Source organism: Pongo pygmaeus, chromosome Y, assembly GCF_028885625.2.
Source record: "Pongo pygmaeus isolate AG05252 chromosome Y, NHGRI_mPonPyg2-v2.0_pri, whole genome shotgun sequence".
Taxonomy (NCBI): domain Eukaryota; kingdom Metazoa; phylum Chordata; class Mammalia; order Primates; family Hominidae; genus Pongo; species Pongo pygmaeus.
In genome coordinates, this window is record NC_072397.2 from 16,769,602 (window position 1) to 16,779,002 (window position 9,401).

The 9,401-nt window shown below is 39.9% G+C and overlaps 1 pseudogene; it reads left to right on the top strand.

The window, feature by feature from the left end:
* The window catches only part of LOC129025698 (chromodomain Y-like protein), a 107,635-nt pseudogene extending 102,341 nt beyond the window's left edge, over positions 1 to 5,294 (top strand).
* Positions 5,295 to 9,401: the final 4,107 nt, after the last annotated feature.

Consider the following 9,401-nt stretch of genomic DNA (forward strand, 5'->3'; position numbering starts at 1 on the left):
CATTATGATGTTAGCTGGTTATTTTGCTCATTAGTTGATGCAGTCTCTTCCTAGTCTCGATGGTCTTTACATTTTGGCATGATTTTGCAGTGGCTGGTACCAGTTGTGCCTTTCCATGTTTAGTGCTTCCTTCAGGATCTCTTTTAGGGCAGGCCTGGTGGTGGCAAAATCTCTCAGCATTTGCTTGTTTGTAAAGTATTTTATTTCTCCTTCACTTATGAAGCTTAGTTTGGCTGGATATGAAATTCTGGGTTGAAAATTCTTTTCTTTAAGAATGTTGAATATTGGCCCCCCACTCTCTTCTGGCTTGTAGAGTTTCTGCTGAGAGATCCACTGTTAGTCTGATGGGCTTCCCTTTGATGGTAACCCGACCTTTCTCTCTGGCTGCCCTTAACTTTTTTTCCTTCATTTCAACTTTGGTGATTCTCACAATTATGTGTCTTGGAGTTGCTCTTCTCTAGGAGTGTCTTTGTGGAATTCTCTGTATTTCCTGAATCTGAATGTTGGCTTGCCTTGCTAGATTGGAGAAGTTCTCCTGGATAATATCCTGCAGAGTGTTTTCCAACTTGGTTCCACTCTCCCCGTCACTTTCAAGTACACCAATGAGACGTAGATTTGGTCTTTTCATGTAGTCCCATATTTCTTGGAGGCTTTGCTCATTTCTTTTTATTCTTCTTTCTCTAAACTTCCTTTCTCACTTCATTTCATTCATTTCATCTTCCATCACTGATACCCTTTCTTCCATTTGATTGCATCAGCTCCTGAGGCTTCTGCATTCTTCATGTAGTTCTCGAGCCTTGGTTTTCAGCTCCATCAGCTCCTTTAAGCACTTCTCTGTATTGGTTATTCTAGTTATACATTCTTCTAAATTTTTTTCAAAGTTTTCAGCTTGTTTGCCTTTGGTTTGAATATCCTTCTGTAGCTCAGAGTAATTTGACCATCTGAAGCCTTCTTCTCTCAGCTTGTCAAAGTCATTCTCCGTCCAGCTTGATCCATTGCTGGTGAGGAATTGCTTTCCTTTGGAGGAGGAGAGGTGCTCTGCTTTTTAGAGTTTCTAATTTTCTGCTCTGTTTTTTCCCCATCTTTGTGGTTTTATCTATTTTTGGTCTTTGATGGTGGTGATGTGCAGATGTGTTTTTGGTGTGGATGTCCTTTCTGTTTGTTAGTTTTCCTTCTAACAGACAGGACCCTCAGCTGCAGGTCTGTTGGAGTACCTGGCCAGCCATGTGAGGAGTCAGTCTGCCCCTGCTAGGAGGTGCTTCCCAGTTAGGCTGCTCAGGGGTCAGGGGTCAGGGACCCACTTGAGGAGGCAGTCTGCCCCTTCTCAGATCTCCAGCTGCATGCTGGGAGAACCACTGCTCTCTTCAATGCTGTGAGACAGGGACATCTAAGTATGCAGAGGTTACTGCTGTCTTTTTGTTTGTCTGTGCCCTGCCCCCAGAGGTGGAGCCTACAGAGGCAGGCAGGCCTTCTTGAGCTGTGGTGGGCTCCACCCAGTTCGAGCTTCCCAGCTGCTTTGTTTACCTAAGCAAGCCTTGGCAATGGTGGGCGCCCCTCCCCCAGCCTTGCTGCCACCTTGGAGTTTGATCTCAGACTGCTGTGCTAGCAATCAGTGAGACTCTGTGGGCATAGGACCCTCTGAGCCAGGTGCAGGATACAGTCTCCTGGTGCGCTGTTTTTTAAGCCCATTGGAAAAGCACAGTATTCGGGTGGGAGTGATCCAATTTTCCAGGTGCTGTCTGTCACCCCTTTCTTTGACTAGGAAAGGGAACTCCATGATTCCTTGTGCTTCCAGAGTGAGGCAAGTTTTTTAAGTGGAAAAAAGGGACCAGAGTTTTATTACTACTCAATTTAGCATTCCTGAGCATTTGGGGATCAGAATTTTTAAAGATAATTTGGTGGGCAGGGGCTTGGGAAGTGGGGGATGATGATTGGTCAGGTTGGAGATGTACCCATAGTGGGTCAAACTGAATTTTTCTTACTGTCTTCTGTTCCTGGGTGGGATGGCAGAACTGGTTGAGACAGACGACAGGTCTGAGTGGTGTCAGCTGATCCATGGAGTGCAGAGTCTGCAAAATATCTCAAGCACTCATCTTAGGTTTTACAATAGTGATGTTATCCCCAGAAGGAATTTGCGGAGGTTCAGACTCCTGGAACCAGAGGCTGCATGATGCCTAAGCTGTAATTTCTAATCTTGTAGTTAATTTATTAGTCCTGCCTAGGCAGAATGGTCCCAGGCAAGAAGTGGGTCTTTTCTGGAAAGGCCTATTATCAATTTTATTTCAGAATCAAACCATGAACTGAATTCTTTCCCAAAGTCAGTTCAGCCTATGCCCAGGAATGAACAAGAAGAACTTAAAGGTTAGAAGAAAGATGGAGTAAGTTAGGTTTGATTTTTTTCACTGTCATTATTTCTTCAGTTATAATTTTGCAAAGGCAGTCTCAATTTTCCAATTTATGTATATTTGGATCAGGTTTACATTAATTACAGCATTAACTCTTAGCACGTCTTATTTTTAGTGAAAAACCTAAGAGGATGCATTTTTAATTATGTACCAGATGCAGAGCTTGGGACAAAAAACACAGCTGCAGATGAAGCCTGGCCTTTCCAGCTGAACCAGGAGGCATAGCTGGGCCAGGGAGAGCTCTGTGGGTTGTCAGCCCTTATGGTGGCCATTTTTTTTACAGTCTATATTTTTTACACAAAGTGTATAAGAAAAGTAAGATGAGTTTCAATTAAAAAATATATATATATATATGAAGGCATAGAAATGTAATTTTTTGTTAAAGAGAAAGTAATTTTACCTACTTTAGAAGACTTTTTTAAATTAAAAAAATAAAACAGTGTCAGGTAAAGATATATAAACATAGAAACATGAAAAAGAATGTAAATTTTTGTCCTAAGGTACAATGATAGGACAAAACTGAAGGTTTAAGCAAGTTATAGGCATTTATGAAATTGATCTTGTGAAAGGAATTCTGTGTGTGCTTAAATGGGCTAAAATGTAAAAGGGATTATTTAGTTTTCCTGTAAATTAAACACTATCAAATGCACAACCATGGCAGAGTGTGGGCCCCTGTGTCAGAATAACAGGGTTTTGCTTGTTTGTTTGTTTGTTGTTTGTTTGCAGGATCAATCCACTCTTTAACAAAAGATTGAAACAGTTTTTAAAAGGCTTATGGAACTCTTACCTTACAGTCTCACTGACAAATTGGACAGATTTGTTTATTTATAAGGCTTTGTGAAAAAATAGCTTTAAGTCATTATTCTCCTAAGGTAGGAAATGATTGTGATTCCTGATCTGAAGGGTTTTATCTTGGGTAGTATTGGTTTCCAGTGATCTATTATTTGGGCACACAGGATTTGGAAAAGGAGTAAACTGGATTATGTTGGCCGTCACCAACTAGAAAAGGAGAGGCTGAAAGAATTGCTGATAAAATGAAACATAAGAAGGGAAAACAGAGTATTTTGTTTGATGGAATGGCTATGACAGTGAGGATGACACTTGGGAACCACAGTGGCATCTCATGAACCATGAGGAATATAGACACCACATCAAAAAGCAGAAAGAGAACACACTGGCCAGAACAATTAGCACCTCTCCAAACAGTGCTAGGAAACAAATATCCAGATCCACCAAAAGCAGCTTTGGTGAAACCTCTCCTAAGTCACTGGTGATAGGCAAACACCATGAATCTAAAAACAGCCAGTTGTTTGCTGCTACCCAGAAGTTCTGGAAAAACAAAGCTCCATCTCCGTCTAGCTGGAATAATATTAACGAAGTCAAGTATAATTAGTGAAGTCAAGTATCAAGATACTCCTGCTTAAGAGCCCCATTAAGAGCAGGACCACAGTGGGTAGCTTTCAGAACAAGAGCCCCCAGAAACTGGTCCCTGTTGAGCAGGGTCAGAAGGACATGGTGGTGCCTGAATAGCCAGTTGGAGCTATAGAATAGTGGCAGGAGAATAGCAAGTTGGACCTTTTTGGGACCCTGTGCATGGAGCAGGCCAGGATGGGAAACAGGCCCTGAATACACCCACTAGTGCCTCAGGTGTCTGGTCCCATGACTGCAGCCATGGCCCTAACAGCCAATGGAACAACAAACATGCAGGCATTTGTTACAGTAGTGACACCTGGGAGAAGAAAATTTATTGACAACAGAAAAGGCCAACCTTTGGCAAGTAATTGCATTTCAGCTTGAGGCAAACAGAAAGTGCCTTTAGATAGACATTGTCATCAGGAAGCAGGATGACTTCACCCACCTTGTTATATTCACAAAATCATCAGAGAATAACTCACTAAATCCCAAGGTAATGAAAGAAGTCCAGGTTGGGAACAGTGACTCATGCCTGTAATCCCAGCACTTTGGGAGGCTGAGGCAAGCAGATCTCTTGAGGCCAGGAGTTTGAGATCTGCCTGGCCAACATGGTGAAAACCTGTCTCCACTAAAAATGCAAAAAATTAGCCAGGCATGGTGGTGCATGCTTGTAATCCCAGCTGCTCAGGAGGCTGAGGCAGGAGAATTGCTTGAACCTGGGAAGCAGAGGTTGCAGTGAGCCAAGATGGCACCACTGTACTCCTGGTCAACAGAGTAAGACTCTGTCTCAAAAAAAAAAAAAAAAAAAAGTCCAAAGTGCTTTGAGCACAGCTGCTGCTTATGACAGCAAGCTGTTGCTGCTCAGTGCTATTGGCAGCATCTTCTGTTGTACACATAACTTATTTTATATAGCATTCGACAAATTACAGCAAAGACAAAGCACTAAAACAGCAGAAGCTATCATAAATTTCATGAATACTTTCATACAGTTTCAGAAGCCTATTATTGTAGTAGTCAATGGCCCAGCCATTGGACTAGGAGCATCTATATTGCCTCTTTGCAATGTCATCTGGACGAATGAAAAGGCTTGGCTTCCACCGCTATCTACTACCTTTGGACAGAATCCAGTTGGCTGTTCTACCATTGTTTTCCAAGATAATGGAGAAGCATTTGCAAATGAGATGTTGCTCAGTGGGCAGAAGCTGACCACACAGGAGACATGTAGCAAAGGGCTGGTAGCCCAGGTATTTTGGCCCGGAACCTTCACCCAGGAAGTTACCATTTGAATTAAGGAGCTTGCCTCATGTAATCCAGTTGTGTTTGGGGAATCCAAAGCCCTTGTATGCTGCAAAAATGGAGATGGAGTTGGAGCAAGCCAACAAGAGGGAACACAAAGTGCTGGAGAAAATCTGGGTCCTGGCCCAACTGATAGACTCCGTGTCAAAGTGCTTGTAGAGGAAAAGTGATGAGTTGTGAGTGTCAAGCTGCCTGCTTATGACACTAGGATGGGCTGAGCAGAAAAACATCTTTGGTTGCTCTAATCCATTTTTGCAACCTGAAATAAGCTCACCCGTAGTTCACACTTGGAAGCAGGACTAGAAACACCTAAGTTATTTATTATCAAGAAGCTTTTAAGTACTGTAGCTTTAAAATAAATAACTACAAAGCTGCTTTGTCCAAATGTCATTATTTTATACTGAAATACAGACAAGTATTCAAGTATAATGGTGAGCACCAGACTGCTCTTGGAAGCTCTAATTTTTATTTCCTTTGGCTACTACAGTATTAAAAAAATGAAATTCTGTTTTATTAATTTTGAATTTGAGAAAAGTCTAGAATAATGTTTGATAATGTTTTTCTCATCTTTTTCTACTAGAATACAGAATCTAAATGGGTATTAGCCAGCCTCAATGATACAGAGATACAGAATATCTGAGGCATTACCTTTGTCTCCAAGAAGATATAAATACTTCAGAGATAGGAAATTCTAAATCAAAACTGAGACTTATGTTTTAAGATAAATATTTCTAATTAAAAATCCACTGATGAGCACACCCCTAAACCAAACATATGCTTAAGATTCATGCTGAGATACCAATTGGTGTCCCCTTTTTTAAAATTATGTCCAGCTGTTACCCAGTTAGCATGAAGAAACCACTGTCTCTCTAAAAGAAAGCTTGTTTTCTAGTATTAGTGAATCACTGAATAGCTTAACCATGAATATCTAAGTTGTAAGTTAGTCTTAACAAACTTTAAATAGTTTTTCTGACCCTTTAACAAAAATTACAAAAGTGCATTTTGTTACTGGGTCAGAAATACTATCTTATTTACAGTTTTTATTTTCTATTTGCAGATATGACTGATGTATTATTAAAATAAATTATTTCTAGGTTTATAAAATGTAATTTTGAGGTTCACTTGAATATATTTTATTTAATAAGTTAAAGTTTTTTTTAAGATAGTATTGACTGCAGAAACTCCTTTCAAAACAAAAAAGAACTGCCTTATCTTCAACATTTAATGTTCTTGGCCTCTGCTTTTATGTCTATGCAATATGCTAATACAATATGGTGTCCAAGTGATTCCTGTGTAGATAGACATGTGCATTCCTTCCAGGAGGGGGTACTGATTCCAGACTACAGATGCTTATTGAATTAGTCTATTCTCACATTGCTAATAAAGACATACATGAGGCTGGATAATTTATAAAGGAAAGAAGCTTAATGGACTGACAGTTCCATCTGGCTGGGGAGGCCTCACAATCATGGCAGAAGGCAAGAAGGCAAAGGAGAAGCAAAGGTTCCTACATGGCAAATGTCCTACATGGCAGCAGGCAAGAAAGCTTGGGCAGAGGAACTCCCATTTACAAAACCATCAGATCTCATAAGACTTATTCACTAGAATGAGAACACTATGGGGGGAAGTGCCCCCATAATTCAGTTATTTCCACCTGGCCCCACCCTTGACACGTGGGGATTATGACAATTCAAGGTGAGATGTGGGGGTGAACATAGCCAAATTATATCACCTTCTCAGTTTGCAATCATATTGAATGTATGAAGAATGAAATAAAATCAAAACATTATTTCTATACAATTTTGAAGTTTATATTTAAAACTGACCACCACACCAGCCATGCAAAGTGCTGTATAGTTTGCAAATCTACCTTTACCTTGGATTGATTGGTACAGTAGCTTTGCATCTGTGGGGCCTACCTTTTCATTCAGTAGTTTGAACTGTGTAAAAACTGTGCAATCTGTAAAGTTTTTATAGAATAAGTATTCAGCTGTGAAATCTAGTTAAATAAAACTAGTATTTCTTACATACACACAAACACACACACATATACATATGTATAATTAGCTGTTAATAATACACTAAGTACAAAGATAAATTTGTTTTTCTCTTTTGAACAAGATTTCCATGTAACATTAAGAGAGAATAAAATATTTTTTTTAACTTGTAATCCAAAAATAAAATTCTAAGCCCTCAACTGACTAAACAGACCCCTCTCTTGGCCAAGGTGGTCCCAAAGAAACCTGAAAAGTTAGTTCAGATGTGATGGGAAGGGGATGCTGGACAGGCCTCATTATACCCTCCTCTCTGGAATTTAGGCACAACTGACCAGCATTAACATTAAAATAGAGATCACAAGATTGAACAAACAGACTCTTTGGATACCAAATTCCAACCTGAGCCTAGTAGGGCATCACATGACAGACAGTAAGCCATGAAGGAAATCAAAGTGTTTTTACCCCCAAATGTATTTTTTTTTTTTTACATATTTTGAAATGGCTCTGCAAAGCTGTCTCTTGTGGGAGAAATTTGCATTCCTTAGAGAATCACCTTCCCTTGCTAGGTCTTTTTCTAAAAACTCTGACACCTTGTAAGGCCCAGTAAGAGAAATTTATCATGTGTTCTCTCTGAAACCTCCCATATGGAAGCTTCAGCTACATGACAAGAACTTTGACTTCCACAATGCCCCTTATCTTAACTCAAGCATTTCTTTATGCTGACTTTAAACTCTTCCGGCAAAGCTTAAGTCTTTTAATCAATTGCCAATCAGAAAATCTTTGGATCCACCTTTGACCTCGAAGCCCCTACTTTAAGATGGGCCAAACCAATGTATACCTTCTGGGCCAAACCAATCTATAGCTTCCATGTATTGATTTATGCTTTTACCTTTAAATTCTGTCTCCTTAAACTGTATCTTATGTAAAATGTTGATTTACTGGGCATAAGACAATGCATAATTGACTTTCCCCCTACTCAGTCTTCTCATATGTAAAATGTAGATTTGCTGAGGCTACTTAGAGACTCACAAGAATGTAATGATCTACCTCACTGCCTCCCTCCCTCTTACTTGCTCTTTCCCCTTTAAATACTGAAGTTTGCAATATCCTCTTTGGAAAATCATAGGTCACAAATGCTCCTATGATTTGTAGTTTTCCCAGGCATGTCCTCCACTTTGGCTAAATAAACCTCTAATCATTTGATACACCTGCCCCATTTACCTTTTGGTTTACACAGGCAAAACTGTAAATCAATACATGGAGTTTACATTGGTTTGGCCACCAAAGGCAGGATATCTTGATGCAGTAGGTTTACAGGTCAAAGGTAGATCCAGAGATTCTTTGATTTACAATTGGTTAAGGAAACAAGGCTTTGCCTAAAAACTTATGGTTAACAGAAAAAAATGTTAATGTGTGCCCTGCAGATGTGAATTTCTCTAGGCCCCTCAGGAATAAATTTAGAACAAAGACAGAGATCTAAACTTAGTGGACAGAGTTCAGTCTTCAGCTCATTCTTTTCTGTGATCTACGTGGTAACAGTTGTCATTTCCCATCTGATAGGAGTCTAGATTTCTGAAAAACAACCCAGGGATATATGTGAAGATTTTATCTTTAGTTTCTGTAGGGAACCAAACATCTTGTGGCTCTAATTTTCTTGGGTGGCTACTGTTTTAAGATATTTTTACCTTCTTGCCTATCAGGTTGCTTACTTACATCTCAATGTTAACTAGCTTCCTGGAATGTCTCTTGAAGGAACTCAACATTTTCCTTAATTTCCATGCTTCAGTTTCTTACTATGGGCTCCTGTTCTTTCTCAGCCTTGTTCCCAGGCAATGTCCTAGAAGATGGTACATCTCACAGAGAGTTTCTGGGGCCAAGATGGTATGGCAGTTCTAGAATAAAAGATGATAGTATTCCAGGACAAGGAGGACACAGTAAGTCTGAAATGGACATCTGAGACCACCAACAGCTCCATAGTTGTCAGTGTGGACCACCAAGGACTACAGTCAACCACCAATTCCCCTCCACAGCTTGCTTTACCCAGCACATAGACACCTCTCTATCCAGCTCTTCCCAGGGCAAAGGAGAGATAAATAGGTAAAAACTGAATTGACTGAGTTTTAAGTGTGATTTAACTATAAAAACACTGAAATGACTTTGCTAACCAAGAGTTGACTAGAATACATCTTGTAACAACTAGAATAAAAGGAACTTGAAATGGAGATTAAGTGATTTTTTCCATCACTAACAGAAACCTAACTTTCTGTAGGGGTGGAGCTTGTTGAAAAAC